The sequence below is a fragment of the Pleurodeles waltl genome, chromosome 8 (assembly GCF_031143425.1).
Source record: "Pleurodeles waltl isolate 20211129_DDA chromosome 8, aPleWal1.hap1.20221129, whole genome shotgun sequence".
Taxonomy (NCBI): Eukaryota; Metazoa; Chordata; class Amphibia; order Caudata; family Salamandridae; genus Pleurodeles; species Pleurodeles waltl.
The window spans coordinates 1,198,304,748-1,198,320,907 of record NC_090447.1 but is presented as its reverse complement, the minus strand read 5'-3'; positions in this window follow the sequence as shown (position 1 = coordinate 1,198,320,907).

The following is a 16,160-nucleotide window of genomic DNA, read 5'->3' as shown; positions in this document are numbered from 1 at the left end:
GAGACTTGAGAGACTGTGGCTTTGCACTCCCCAGGATGGAACAGTGGGCAACCCACCCACTGTAGAGACTTGAGAGACTGTGGCTTTGCACTCCCCAGGATGGAACAGTGGGCAACCCACCCACTGTATAGACTTGAGAGACTATGGCTTTGCACTCCCCAGGATTGAACAGTGGGCAACCCACCCACTGTATAGACTTGAGAGACTGTGGCTTTGCACTCCCCAGGATGGAACAGTGAGCAAACCACCCACTGTATAGACTTGAGAGACTGTGGCTTTGCACTCCCCAGGATTGAACAGTGGGCATGTGGCCCTCTCGTAGATTTGGCGTCGTGCTCTCAGCCGGCTGAGGTGCCCCCCTTTCCCTTCCTCTGAGGTGCCTGTTTTGTTGTTCTCTGATGCCCCTGCAGTGTTCTCTCCGTCATGGTCGGGGATCTTGTGTGGGCCTCGCCCATACCGTGTGGGCCCAGTGCTCGACGGATTTAATTGGAGCACTACCTGGACTACTATGCTTGGTATATATTTTGTACATGGTGTATATATATATTTTTGCCTACTTGATTTTAATATATTACAATGGTTACACTCATTTTCTATTGTCTTTGCATTCTTCCGGGGGGGTTGGAGGGTGTAACTGTGATGTATCAATATGCATTAGTGTGTGTTTTGTAGTGGGTGAGGGTGGGGGTGTTGCGTGTGTGTGTCCCTGTTTTTTCCCTCCCCCCTCCCCTGTGTCGTAGGTGCAGTACTCACTGTGGTCTTCGCCGCCAGTGTTCATGCTCCTGGTAGAGGAGCAGGAAGACTATCGCAGGGAGAATTTGGAGTTCCGGGTCCATGGTGTCCTCGTTCCTCGTGGGGTGTGTAGAGGTGAGCGTTTTCCCTTCGGAATCCTGTTTCTGCCGTGTTTTTATCTGTGGTGAATCCACCCCGGAAAAGGTGGCGGATTGGTGGGTTGTAATAGTGTGGGCGGTACATTGTCTCCCGCCAGTCTGTTGGCGGTGACCGCCGCGCTGTTTGTTTGTACCGTCGTGGCGGTTGGAGTGTTATAGTGTCTGTCTTTGTTGGCGGTTTCCGCCACGGTCGTAATTGCTAATTTTTTACCGCCGGCCTGTTGGCAGTCTTACCGCCGCTTTAACAGCGTCCGCCAGGGTTGTAATGACCACCTAAGTCTTCAGTGCAAAGATTTATAACATGGTCAACATCTCTACAGATCTATGATGCATTAGGAGCATATGTATTTCATAAACACTTACACCCATTAACTAGACAGTCTGTAACAATTAGGTAGAAAAGTAATATGGTAGCTACTTGCCACTATGCAAATATAAAACAAACTAGCACAATCTTTGGATGATGTCATCAATGATGTCATCAAATATGTCATTTAAGATCTCATCAGTGATGACATAAAAGAAGTCATGAGTGATGTATTATGTGAGCTCATATGTAGTGCGTGGTGGAAGTGCAAGTTATAGTTAGCTCTGCTAACTATAACTGGTGAATTTCAGTGGTTTTTGTTTTTAGTTCAAAAAGTTAATGTTGTCACAGACATATTCACCTAACTATAACGTTAGTATAGCCTTTGTTTTTTCACTGAAAATCTATATATAAATATATATATATATATATATATATATATATTCACCAAAAAAACAAATGTTACATGGACGTTATAAATAGCCTCAGATTTTACACGTGCAAAACCATGGAAATTCACTGGTTGGAGTTACGTCAAGTAACTATAACTCATGCCCTAAGATAACAATAACATGCGCCCTCACCAAGCACAGTTCACTAATCAATCATTTTAATTCAAATGTTACAGTGATGTCCTAGAAGAAGTAATGAGCTATGTAATATCTGGGGTAATTAGCAGTGTATTGCCTAGGTGCGAGATATAGGTACCTTAGGGCATGAGTTATAGTTACTTGAAATAACTCTAACTATTACAGCTGAATTGCTATGGTTTTGTGCATGTAAAATCGGAACCTAGCTATAATGTCTGTAATGTATTTCAGTGAATTTCTAAGGTTTTTAAATTCTATTTCCCAACTATAACGTCCCGGTAACCTCTGGTTGTTTCAGTGAATTTCTAGAGTTTTTTTTAAACATGAAGTAAGATATCAATTGCAATGCATGGTGGGGGGTTGGAGCCATGGCCTGGCCTGGCATTGTGCTTCTCTCAACCAAGCATGCTGCTCCTCCATTGTCCAAGTTCCTGCCCCTGCTCCCTGATTAGAGCCCTGTGTGGTCGTTGTTTTGCCACTGCCCTTCCCGCCTGTCCTGAACAGTTAGCTTGCTGCCCCATCCACCTCCTGCCTACCCTTTGTTGTCCGAGTCCATGCACCAGCCCCCTTCCTCCTGCCCTGCTTTGTCCGATGTGCAGCTACTGCCCTCCATTTAGCTTGATGTTCCTGCCCACTCCTCCTGCCCTTCGTTACCCAATTATATGCCTCATCATTGCCGTCCTGATTATCCTGTGTGCTTAGCTTGCTGCCCATACCCTTCTTCCCTTGCCCTCTGATGTCTATATGCATGGCCCTGCTCCCTCATTTCTGCCCACCATGTTCCATAGACCTGCCATGCCAATCCTATCTACTCTGAGTGTTCTGTTGAACTGTCATAGCCCCTCCCACCTGCCTAGCCTGGTCAGATGGAACTTGTCTGAGTTCCATGTTCTATCCCCTATATCGGGTCCTTCACGTTCAATGTTGCTACCACTCCCTTCTGCCCTCTATGATATGTTGTGCTGCAACCGCTCCTCATGCCTACCCTGCATGTTCTGTTGTGAAGCCCATTCCCTTGCCCTCTCTTGTGTTTGTCCAGCCCCTACCCCTCTTCCATCCTCCATGGTACTTTGCGCATGCCCCTGCCCCCTCTCTCTTGCCCACCGTGGCCGCTGTGTTGCGACTAAGCCTCCCACTTGCCATGTATGGTCTTCTGTGCTACCACAAACCCTCCTACCTGCCCTGTTTGATAGTTGCCTCTGACCCCCTTCCACCTTCCCTCGGTTGTCTCAGTGTATTCCAATAGAGTCTCTTTGTTGCCCTTCATGCTGTGTTGTGCTTCCAGGGCCCATCCCACTTGTTTGCTATGAAACAAATATTGTTTTTTGTGTTATATTAAATTATTGATGAATTTGCTAATTCATCTTTTATGGGTGGGTGTGGAGCCAGTGTCTAATGCCACTATATATGTTGATGTCATCTCCATGTATATAAATTCTATGTTTGTGCTATGGTTAGTGTATGTATACATTGTCTGTCTGCTTTTAATATTTTTGTCTTTTTTGAATATATATTCATGTACATATTTATAATTAGATATGTGGGGAAGGTTCAATTTTGTCTCCCACGCTATGGACTTATTTTGCATATATGTTTGTTTTGGTGTTTAATATTGAATGCAATTGTCCCTTGCTGTCCTTTCCTTTTCTCTTTTTCAATTTTTTGTCCTTTTATTACTATTAGTGATTATGTGTTAGCTGCTCTGTACGGTTAAGTTTGTTTTATTCTTTATCATTTTAGAAAAAGAATACTTTTTCTATTATTTAATATATAATGGATTGTATTTAGGATATTATTCCTATTACATTGGAGCCCTGAAGAAGTCGTATGTTGAGGACGAAACACGTTGGCTGTTGTTTTTATGATCTATTCCAAAGTGAAGTTGAATAAAATGAAGACAACAAAGTGAACAAAAGTGACGTTACATGATGTCTAGACTTTTTTGACATATTAATACTGGTGGTGCACTATCAAAATACTTTACATTTATGATCCCCCTTGGGCTGGCACCGTGGCGGCAGGTGCCGTGATAAGTGCACACATGGAATGATAAAAATATATATATTTTCAAAAAATTGTTGTTTTACCCTCAGGATAATAGGTGATAGGGGTAGGTGCATTGTTTATTGAGACCCGCTGCCAAATAGTTTATCAAAACCTGGGGAATTGATTTTCCTCATCGACTCAAATTGAAAAATAAGAGATTTTAGGCAGAAGACAGATAAACTAAAGCTCTTTTGAGCCTAAAAACATTGGGAGTCTCTCCCCTGAATCGGGTCTGTTAGCATGTAAGCTTGTAATGTCACTACCTCTTCTTTCTGTCCTCAAATAATCTGTTATATTGCCACAGCCAATCATACCGGTCCTGTATGGTCGGTTTGTTGTCCCTGGCCCCCTTTCCCCTGCCCTCCATGGTCCATTGTACTGCCACTGCCCCTCCCGCCAGCCTGTTTGTTCAACTTGTTGCCTCTGTACCCTCCTCCCTGCCCTCAATTTTTCAAGTCTGTGCCCTTGATATCAGCTTCCCTATAGTATTCTAATGAATAACTAGATTGCTAACATACTTTATTTTTTACTAAAGTGTGACACTCCTGACTGCACTCTATAAAATGGCAAAAAAAGTGGTTTACACCCTTTTGTTATTGGACTATACTTTGGTTACATTTGGGTGATATTTTGCTACATTTAGGCTCTTTTTTCTCTGGTATCCATTTTGGGAGACTTATTTGTTATGAAGCTTCCTAATTTCCTCAGTTACTGCAGTATCCACAGTAGAAAATGTTTTTAGAATGTTAGCACTCTAGTTGCTAATTAGATCACTCTAGTAAAGCTACCTGAGCAAGTAAACTGGCAATCTGCTGCTAGTGTTGAATGTGCGTGTTTCAGTCTGCATGTCAGAACGTTTTAATGAAATAGAAGAGAAAGATATTTGTGAACTCACCTAAAACATGTCCTAATTTTTCTTTCTACAGCACTAACCATAATTTGTATGACAAAATAAACCGGCTCATTTTGTTTATGTTTTACTAGTTTGATTCAATCAAGATGGCTTCAGGTGTGCCACACTTTTGTCATAAGTAAGACTGTGAGCACTTTAGTTGTTCTTTAGAACAGTCTGGGAGGCTACTGTAGAACACAAGGGAATCAGCTGACAGGCTATTGGAGGTACATGTTTTACTCAGAATGTCAGTCTTCATTCTCATATTGCTGAGAAAGATAGTGTGAATTTACATAAAAAATGCTCTAATTTTAGCTTTTGGAGCACCTTCTATAACTTCTATGGGAAAATCATGAGAAAACAGTTTTTTTCCTCGAACATGATTCATGAACTACCAGCAGGGTAAAATCACCTTAGAGTACATCACAATTTCTAAAATTAGTATGGTACCATCAACAAATGGTTTATATTGTTACTAAAATCTGTTATTTCTCTTTATATGTTCTCCTTTTTGTGACCCGCATAACCTGCCGTTCACTACAATGCATTTCAATGGGGCGCTATCATGTATGTTGGTCCCAAGATGGCTGCCAGCACTTTCTGGTTGAAGTGATGACTGACAATCAGATCTCACCATGAGATCTGTGCTTAGGCTCCGCCCACATGTACAAATTGTGTGTTTCCTTTAATAGCTCAAAAACAAATGAACGGATTTACACAAAATAACAAATAGGGCGATCTGTGGACCAAAAGCTACATTTATGCCAGATTTGGTGTAATGCTGTCCAGTGGTTCGGGCTGCAGGCGTATCTAAAGAGTCTACGGGACTTAACATGGAAAATTCACTTTTTTTTTTACCCCACCCCCTTTTTCTCGGCCCCAGCTTGATGGACCATCCCCAAACTTTCCATGCACAACAAAATCCTAGAGAGCACCTTTTTGGGGGAAATTTCATGAAAGATTCTTCAAACGGTGCCAAAGATATAGGCAAGTCAAACAACGCTTTTTCTATGGAAACTAGGTCCTAACTATAACTGTGACTGCTCGTAGGTAACCTACTATCTATCTATCTATCTATCTATCTATCTATCTATCTATCTATCTATCTATCTATCTATCTATCTATCTATCTATCTATCTATCTATCTATCTATCTATCTATCTCTTTCTCTCTCACTCTCTCTCTCTATATCTATAACCTACTAGGTAGTTATAGTTAGGACCATGTTTCCATAGGCATAGAAAAAGCACTTTTTGACTTGTCCATATCTTTGGTACTGTTTTACGAATCTTCATGAAACTTTCCAAAAAAGTGTGCTGGTGATTCTTGTTGTGCATAGAAAGTTTAAAGGGGATCTGTTTGTTAAGTGGGGGTCAAGAAAAAGAGTGGGGGGGTCCAAAAATGTGTGTTTTCCATGTTAATTCCCATAGGAATTTTGAACAGGACTACAGCCCGAACTCCTGTACCGAATTACACCAAATTTGGCAGAAGGCTAGATTTTGTTCCGCAAGTTGTGCTTTGCATTATTTGGTGTAAATCTGTTCAGTAGTTTTTGAGATATTAAAGGGGAAATAAATTTGTATATCTAGGTCCGTGGTTCTGTTACAATGTTTTCCTGGCAATGGCAGCATATTTGCAAATGCGCCCGACAACAGAAATGCTGTGATTGGATGGCAACAACCTGAGCAGAAAGTTGCAGCCACCATTTTCTGTTATGGGACATGGTCCCCTGGGCTGGAAATAAAAATGATAAGTGGCATAAGGGGTCGGGTGGAGTTACCATGACCCCAGGGGTCTGATAACGGAATCTTTGTAGGTCAAATTATTGCCTTACAATGTTTTTTTCAAGGGGCACTATATTCACAAATACATTGCAATGCTCAGCGCAGCCCCTTCGTTTAATGTTGTGATGGATTCACAAATATCGGCAACAACAAAAAATATTGACAGTCATTCATACACTAATTCATTCACTCACAGTTGCACTCAGAAACTCATGCACCCACTCACAGACCCACTCAGAGAGTCATACACCCACTTTCACTTTCAGACCCACTCAGTCTCTCATGCACCCACTCACAGACACACTCAGACACTCACACACCCATTCACAGACCCACTCAGACCCTCAAGCACCCACTCATTGACCCACTCAGACACTCATGCACACGCTCATAGACCCACTCAGAGCCTCATGCACTCACTCACAAACTCTCTCAGACAGTGATGCATCCACTCACAGACCCACCCAGAGTTTCAGGCATCCACTCACATTGTCCCTCAGACCATCACGCACCTGCTCACAGACCCACTCAGACCCTTATGCACCCACTAATAGACCCCCTCAGATCCGAACATACACCCTCATAGACCCATTTGTACACTCAGGTACACGCTTAAAGACCCACTCATATATGTATGGAACCACTCAAATACTCATTGAGACCATCACACACCCACTTATGGACCCACTGAGACACTAATGTACACACTCACAGATTCACTCATACACTGATAGGGACTCAGACACTCATATACCCACTCAGAAACCCACTCAGGTCCTCATGTACCCACTCAAAAACCCACACAGGCACTGATGCACTCACTCACAGACCCACTCAGACTGTCAGACATCCATTGACACCCAATGAGACCCTCATGCACCCACTCACAGTCCCACTTAGACCCCCATGCAGCAACTAACAGACCCACTCGGACCCTCATGCACCTACTCACAGACCCATTCAGACCCTCATGCACCCAGTCACAGACCCACTCAGACCTTCACGTACCCACTCACAGACCCATTGTAAACTCATGCACCCACTTACAGACCCATTCTTACCTTCATGAAGCCACTCATAGACTCACATGCACCCACTCACAGACCCATTGAGACACTGATGCACCTACTCACAGACCCACTGAGACACTCATGAACCTATTCAGAGACCTACTTGGACAAACTTTATCACACTCACTGAAAGAAATTGTGAGACAGTTATGTACTGAATGACAGACCCCTAAATGTCTGGTACACATAGTGATAGACACAGTCAGAGATTTATACATGAGTTTAGATAATAATTTTGAAGACAATCTTCATAGTTTGCTGTAGAACATTCCATATATATATATATATATATATATATATATATATATATATATATATATATGTACATATATATATATATATATACACATAGCTATACATTTTGAATGGGCTGGTGTGTATTAAAAGACTACTTTTGATTTCCATAGTCCTGATTATTTTGTGACAATCGCAATGTCGTTGTTAACATTTAAAAAATTGAAAAAAAAAGTGATTAAAAAAATGAACAAATGTTTTGGGCGGCCCTGAGAAGAGCCTTGTGTTTATTGTAAGTATGTAAATATGTGACTCATGCACCCACTCACAGACCCACTCAGACACTCATGCGCGCACTCATAGACCCACTCAGACCCTCATGCACCCACTCCCAAACTCACTCAGACACTGATGCCCACTAACAGAACCAGTGTCAGAAATCCACTCACATAGCTGCTCAGACCCTCATGCACCCACTCGCAGACCCACTGAGACCCCACGTACAAACTCACAGACCCAGTCGGACACTCATGCACCTACTCACAGACCCACGCATCCACTCACTGACCTACTCACACCCTAATGTACCCACTCATAGACCCATTTGTCCACTCATACACCCACTTACAGACTCACTCATGTGCATGCAGCCACTCAAACACCCATTGAGACCCTCACTCACCCACTCATGGATACTCACAGACCCACGCATCCACTCACTGACCTATTCACACCCTAATGTACCCACTCACAGACCCATTTGTCCACTCATACACCCACTTACAGACTCACTCATGTGCATGCAGCCACTCAAACACCCATTGAGACCCTCACGCACCCACTCATAGACCCACTGAGACACTGACGTACCCACTCACAGACACAATCATACAGTATACTGATGTAGTGACTAAGACACTCATGCACTGACTTGCAGACCCACTCAGAGAGTCATATACCCACTTGCACACCCACTTAGGCACTCACACACCCACTTAGAAACCACTATCACCCTCATGTACCCAATCACAAACCCACTCAGGCACTGATGCACTGGCACAGACCCATAGATCCACTCAGACTGTCAGACATCCACTCACATACCCAATGAGACCCTCATGCACCCACTTACAGTCCCACTCAGACCCTCATGCACCCTGTCAGAGACCCACTCAGACCCTCACATACCTACTCACAGACCCATTTGTACACTCATGCACCCACCTACTGACCCACTCATACCTTCATGGAGCCACTCACAGACCCACTCAGACCCACATGCACCCACTCACAGACTCACTGAGACACTGATGCACCTACTCCCAGACCCATTGAGACACTCACGTACCCACTCAGAGACCCACTTGGACAAGCTTTATCATACTCACTGAAAGAGGTTGTGAGACAGTTATGCACTGAATGACAGACCCACTCAAAGTCTGTCACACACAGTGACAGACACAGTCAGAGAGTTATATATGAGCTTAGTGAGTCATTTTGAAGGCAATCTTCATAATCTGCTGTAGAAAATTCCATATATATAGTTATGTATTTTGAATGAGCTGGTGTGCATTGAAAGACTGCTTTTGGTTTGTGTTGACATGACTATGTTGCAATGATTATGACACTATTGCGAAGATTTTTAAAAACTGAAAAAAAAATGTATAAAGAAAATAAACAAGAGTTTTGGGCAATAGGATGGCCTTGAGAAGAGCTTTTGTGTTCATTGTAAGTATGTGACAGTTACATGTAAGACCGGATGCAGAGTTTCAAGTTGGAAAGAAACACTCGGTTCCCTTCTTCTGTGAAGTGCACACCATCACTTCTATATATACCGTCCATGTCAAGGCACAGGTTGTTGTTGTTGTAGATACAGCCCATATTATGGTCTCTGAGGAATTCAGAAGCAGTTTTATTACCATGTTTTATGGCTTTGTTAATCTGTTGACAGAATTGATTTGACCACTTCCATTTCTGCCTTTGGCATATGTTGGAGTTCACTAGGACAGTGTGAGGGAAAAGTGTCATCAATTATGCAAAGGTATCTTTCATTACGATTTCCAGCCCGATGCCAGTCAGTGTGCCCTGGTCATTACCACCACAGTGCACAATCATGAGGTCAGGGGGTTGGCAATCTCTAATACTTTTAACCAAAGGGTGCACGTGATGACACTTTAACCCTCTCTGGCTAATCCAATTAATGCCCACTTTAGCCAAACCGAAGTCCTTGTCAATATCATTCTTTCTAGCAGCCTCCCTAGACTAAAACATATATCTGTGCCCTACAATCCACATTCTAGCCATTCTGAAGGTAAGCAGCAGTAGCAGACATGAGAAGGCTGGAGCTGAATGAGGCAGTTTAAAAAAAACTACATTTCATTGGATGCTATGAATATGCAGGTGAATGAAATTAGTGTATTGAAAGGATTGGTAACTAGATCTACGATTGTCTCTTGTAAAAATAAAAATAAACATAAACATGATATAATGCAAACTTGGATATGGTTTTGATTCTGTACAGTAAACCACACCTTCTGCAACAATTTTTTTCCCCGTAGGCCCCTTTTGGAATGCGCTACGAACTTGTGACCTTCTGGTTCTAATAGTTTGCTATGGAGACTGTGCTAAGGGTGTATTTGGGGAAGGGAGTTCTGTCTTTCTAAAAATTAAAGGTGTTTGTACTCCATGTTATTTAATAAGGGTTTAATTTCCTAGTGAGAGATTGCTAATAAAGTGTACTATACTCCTGAAGTCATACATTAAGGCACATACTCAGACAGTACTTATGTATGCAGCAATATCAAAGGTTGTTCGAGACATACCTATATACTCCACTATTCCCCCACCCAGGCACTAAAGTATTTGTTCATCCTCTTACGTGTAAATCTATAGAACCATACAAGTACTAAAACACGCAATTACATACCAGCAGATGTACTAAAACAACTCATGGCGCTAATACAGATGGACACCCCATTCACTGAGATAGATAGGCAAGTACTGACACAATCTTGTCATGTATCCAGACAAATACTGCTTTAATCATGGGTGAGGCCTACTAGTGCACTGCTTGCATGTGCTCTGTCATTGGCCACTGAAATTGTCCTGGACAACTCCTTTGTCAAGAATTAAACTCATGTTTTAGAAAAAATAACTCACCTCTGTGATATGCTGTTAGTATGCTATCAAGCATGGTGCACTTTGCTTAGGTGATTATGAAATGCACTTTTCAGTTTTAGAAACTTACTCATGCATTTGCAGACCCCTGAGCCAAGCACTACATAGAGTATACCACTCACCAAGGAACTGACATTCATGTTTCTAAAGCATGGATCCTGTGTCCCAACCAGTGACAAAGAGACTTCTATATTTACTCACATACTCAGAAAGTACTTATATATGCAGCACTATCAAAGGCAATTTCAGATACACTCACATACCTGTGTATTCCCTAACACAGACTTTGAGGTATTTGTTCAGCCACTTACAGACACATTTACAGAGCCATACAGGTACTGAAACAGGCAATCCCATACCAGCAGATGTACTAAAGCATCTCATGGCACTACTACAGGTGCACACCCACATTCATTCAGATATACAGTATAGGCAAGTACTGATGCAATCTTGTCATGTATCCAGACAAATACTGCTCTAACCATCAGTGTGGCCTACTTGCTGAGAGCCTGTGTGTGCTCTGTCACTGCATAACTAAGGGCAGCCTATAAAACTCCTTTGTCACAGCGTAAACTCACATTTATTACAAATAACTCACCTCTGTGATATGCTGTAGGTATACCATTGAGCATGGTGCATTGTGCTTAAGTGATTAAGAAATGTACTTTTCAGTTTTAGAAACTTACACCTGCACTTGCAGATCCCTAAGCCAAGTACTACATAGAGTATACCACTCACCAAGGAACTGACATACATGTTTCCATAGCATGGATCGTATGTTTCAGCTAGTCACAGAGCAACATAGAGACTTTTACATTCATTTACATACTCAGAAAATATTTATATATGCAGCACTATCAAAGGCAATTGCAGACACACTCACATACCCAGGTGTTCCCTAACACAGGCACTGAGGCATTTGTTCAGCCACTTCTGTAAACATTTACAGAGCCACACAGGTACTTAAACAGGCAGATGTACTACAACATATCATGGCGCTACCACAAGTGGATATCTACGTTCACTCAGGTATATAGGCAAATACTAATGCAATCTTTACATGTGTCCAGAAAAATACTGTTTTAATCATGGGTGAAGCCTACTAGTGCAGAGCCTGTGTGTGCTCTGTCACTGGCCACTGAAATTGGCCTATAAAACCTGTTTCTCAAGTCTCAAACTCACATTTTAGTACAAACAACTCACCTCTGTGATAAGCTGTAGGTATGCCAACAAGCATGGTGCAATGTGCTGAAGTGATTAAGAAAAGTACATTTCAGATTTTGAAATGTAGTCATGCTTTTGCAGACCCCTAAGCCAAGCACTACATAGAGTATAACACTCACCAGGGAACTGACATTCTTGTTTCCAAAGCATGGATCCTGTGTCTTAGCCAGTGACAGAGTGACAGAGAGTCTTCTACATTCATTCACATACTCAGAACGTATTTATATATGCAGCACTATCACAGGCAATTGCAGACATACTCACATACCCCTGTATTCCCTTACACAGGCACTAAGATATTTGTTCAGCCACTTACATATACATTTACAGAGTCATCAGGAGGTACTAAAACAGGCACTCACATACTGGCAGATATACTAAAACATCTCATGGCATTACTACAGGTGGACACCTACATTCACTCAGATATATAGGCAAGTACTGACACAATCTTGAAAACACTAGATAAAATAGTGTTGAGTAGGAGGAGAAAAAGCCAAAAAAGAACTAATTTTTACAAAGTTTTTAGTGGTGAATAGAGACATACTTCCATTACTGAGCCTTTCTTTAATGAAGAAAGCTACTTGCAAGAGAACAGACTAGTGCATGCAGTTGATGAATCTGGTTGATGTCATGAGATGAAAGGTGGTTCTCCTATTGAGACAGAGGAAATGGTACCTAGAAATGCAGAGGAAGTCACAGCTGAAGAGGTACAGGGAAGGCGGAGACAGGCCCCTGTACATAATTGGAATTATAGCATTTTTTTTGGTGTTTGCCAGCAATCAATTGACTGACTGAGAAATGTTCTGTGTATCTTTCCATGCAAAAGTCTTAATCAGAAAATTACTATTTACTAGCATGTTTATCAAAGAAAGTATGCCAAACTGTGTTTCATCATTTTAGAATGTTAGCTGTACATCACTCTTGAATGCGAACTTTAGTTAGGAGGCTTTACCATGTCAAGAGTCTGGCACTATGTTTAGGAGAAATAAATAGAGCTCTTTTGCATGGAACAATGGCAGAGCTAGAAACGATTTGTGAGTTGTATAGTTTTGTTTCTTTGGACCTGAAGAGGAGTGCAGAGAAAATGAACATTTAGAATCTGCAAGTGTAGCAGAACAGGATATAGGTATTATTGTTGTTAACTTTCATGAAGAGATTAGAAAGTTTAAAACAGTCTGTTCAAAGAAACTAGACTGTGCTTGTGTATGTTGTTGATGCACTCACTACAAAACTCAAACTAGTTATGTTATTTTGTCTTCAAAAACTGGAAGAGACAACAGAAACGAGTGGCAAGAATTTGCAGCTTATTTATTTGTAGAGGAATTCTTTGATTGTTCCACACAGCAAATTATATGTAAGTATTGTTATAATAAATTAAAGGGCAATAAAATTCCAGCTATAGTAGTGTACAACAAGTTATAACTAGGTTCTATTCCAATAGAACTTCAAATTTGAATATTTATGAATCTATACTTCTGCAATGTATACTTCCATTTCAAGCTAGCGTCCGTATGGAACCAAAAACAGGAATGTTACCTCTAACTGAGCTCCAGAAGGGTCTAAAAGGTAGAGTTTGTACTTAGTGGATTTTGTAGGTGTGCAAAGAGATTTTGACTTGTAATTCTTGTCAATGGTGTGCCTACTAAGATTATAAAAATATATGGAAGAGTTAGTAGATGTTAGTAAAGTAAAAAGAACATTACATCTGGTACAAAATAACATTTACTATGGAAATATAGATGTTATTCAAGATATTACACATATGGAGGATGACTTGCTACCATCAAGTGTTCAGATTGAAAAGATGGATCAATCCAGAATGGAAGAAATTTACGAACACTACAGAATTCATCTTCTACATTCTAAAAGAGGTTACTGAGATGCAATTGATCTCTTCCAAATGAATGAAGCGAAAGGAGCTCCACTAAATGCGTGGGAGAAAAGCTTACAAGCTCAATGTTTTCCACATCTGTTTCCTACCAGAGTAGGTGGTTGATATGATGGTCGGCCTGTATAAATACCAGCAGCTGAATACAAATCAACTAGAATTTGTTCACAGGGCCCTAGATTTCACCAGTGTATTCCTTATATATTTCACCTACTATTTGAGAGCCCTTTGTTTAGATTATCTTATACAATATATCACATTCTCAAAACAAGAGTAAATCTGCAGAATCTGTCAGCAAAGGAATTTGTTGACAAAGTTTATGGAAAAGACTAAAACCTGGAATACAACTTGATTAATTTGATGGCATGTCAATGTGGTACAAACGAGTATTGGTATCGTCATCATGGTGAGTTGAAATGCATGTTGAGAAACCTAGGATCGCCTACTTGGTTTCTGACACTCTGTTGTCCTAACCTAAGTATGCATAGGATGACCTGCTCCAATTCTTACAAGAAGCAAACATCAACATAACGAATAGCAATCTGAAGACACCAGGAGAACTCTGTTCATTGGACCTGCAAATGCTTGCAGATATTTTAACCAAGGAGTCAAGAAATTATGGCTTTCATCTGCAACAAAATAAATCCTCCTCTTGGCTAAGTGACTGATTTATTTTGCCAGAAAGAGAACCAAGCTGGAAGTGCTCCACATATTCACATGCTGTCATGGGTAAAAGATGCCCCAAAGTTTGGAACAGACACTGATGAGGCTGTCTTGTCTTTCATAGAACAGTATGTTACATGTGCCATCCCAAAAGAATCTTCTGACAAGGGATTGATACAACAAGTTCTACGATTTCAAAATCAAAGGTGTTCTAAATACTGCCATCGAAAATACAGATCAAAAGCAACATTTTACACAAGATGTTGTTTTGGATTACAATGACCTGTGATCTCAGAAGTAAGAGTGAACAGCTTTTTGTCTGCAGTGAGACATTCCCTAACACGGAAATCACCGAAAATTACATTCAACCTCATAAGAACAGAAGCTTTGAAATACATTAATCACTACAACCCTGTTATTCCGAAGATATGGACTGCAAATATTATTGCACAATTTGCTGTAGATAACTCTATCGTTGTAGCTTGTTACGTGACTTCTTACATATCAAAGCCAGAGAAGACAGAGATGAAAGAGATGTAGGAGGAGACTTCAGCAGAAAAGAGTCTTATCAAGAAATTATACAGTTTTAGTTTGAAAATGCTTTTGCACAGGGAAATTGGATCTTATGAATGCGCAGATAGGTTGATCTCTGCAAGTTTGTTCTCAAAGTATAGAGGAATCGTGTGGGTAAACTTAAGCCTTGAAAGCAGTTGTAATAGAGTATTGAAGTCTTTCCCAGAAAACAGTACCTTGCAGAATTTGATCCCAAGAATACAGGCATTCTAAAGACTAACATGCTGGATACATACTACCCAAGTAGGAGTCCACATCTTGAAAATATGTGTTTTTATGAAATACTTCAGCATTATACATATAGAACTAATGTAACTTAAAACAGAAGACAGAAAAGTTGCAGTCTTTGGAAGTGATGGTTGTTTGGTAAGACACAGCAAAGGAAATCTAATTAATTACAGGAAGCTTAGTTGCCAAACTCTAGACAGAAGAGAGTTTTTCTACTTGGCATGTTTGCAACTGTTCAAACTATGGCGAGCTGAAACAGATATACATGGACACCAAGACTGTTATGCAGATTCATTCAATGCTGTAAAAGACAGAAATCAGTGTTCTGTGCTTCCAGCATATTTGCAGATGTTGAAAGATGCGATTGAACAGGAAGAAACCATCAGCGCTGAGATAGCCAAGGGGAGTTCACAGAGCAGCCAAAGTTCTGCACCAGCAATTCAAGATCCTCTTGGAGAACAAGTAATTCAAAATGAAGCAGCTATAGCTATGAATGAGGTGGAGATTGCAATGCAGCAGGCAAGAGAGGAAACTGTGGATTTCGAAAAGTTAGTGGAACAACTGAACAATGAACAAGCAGAAATGTATAA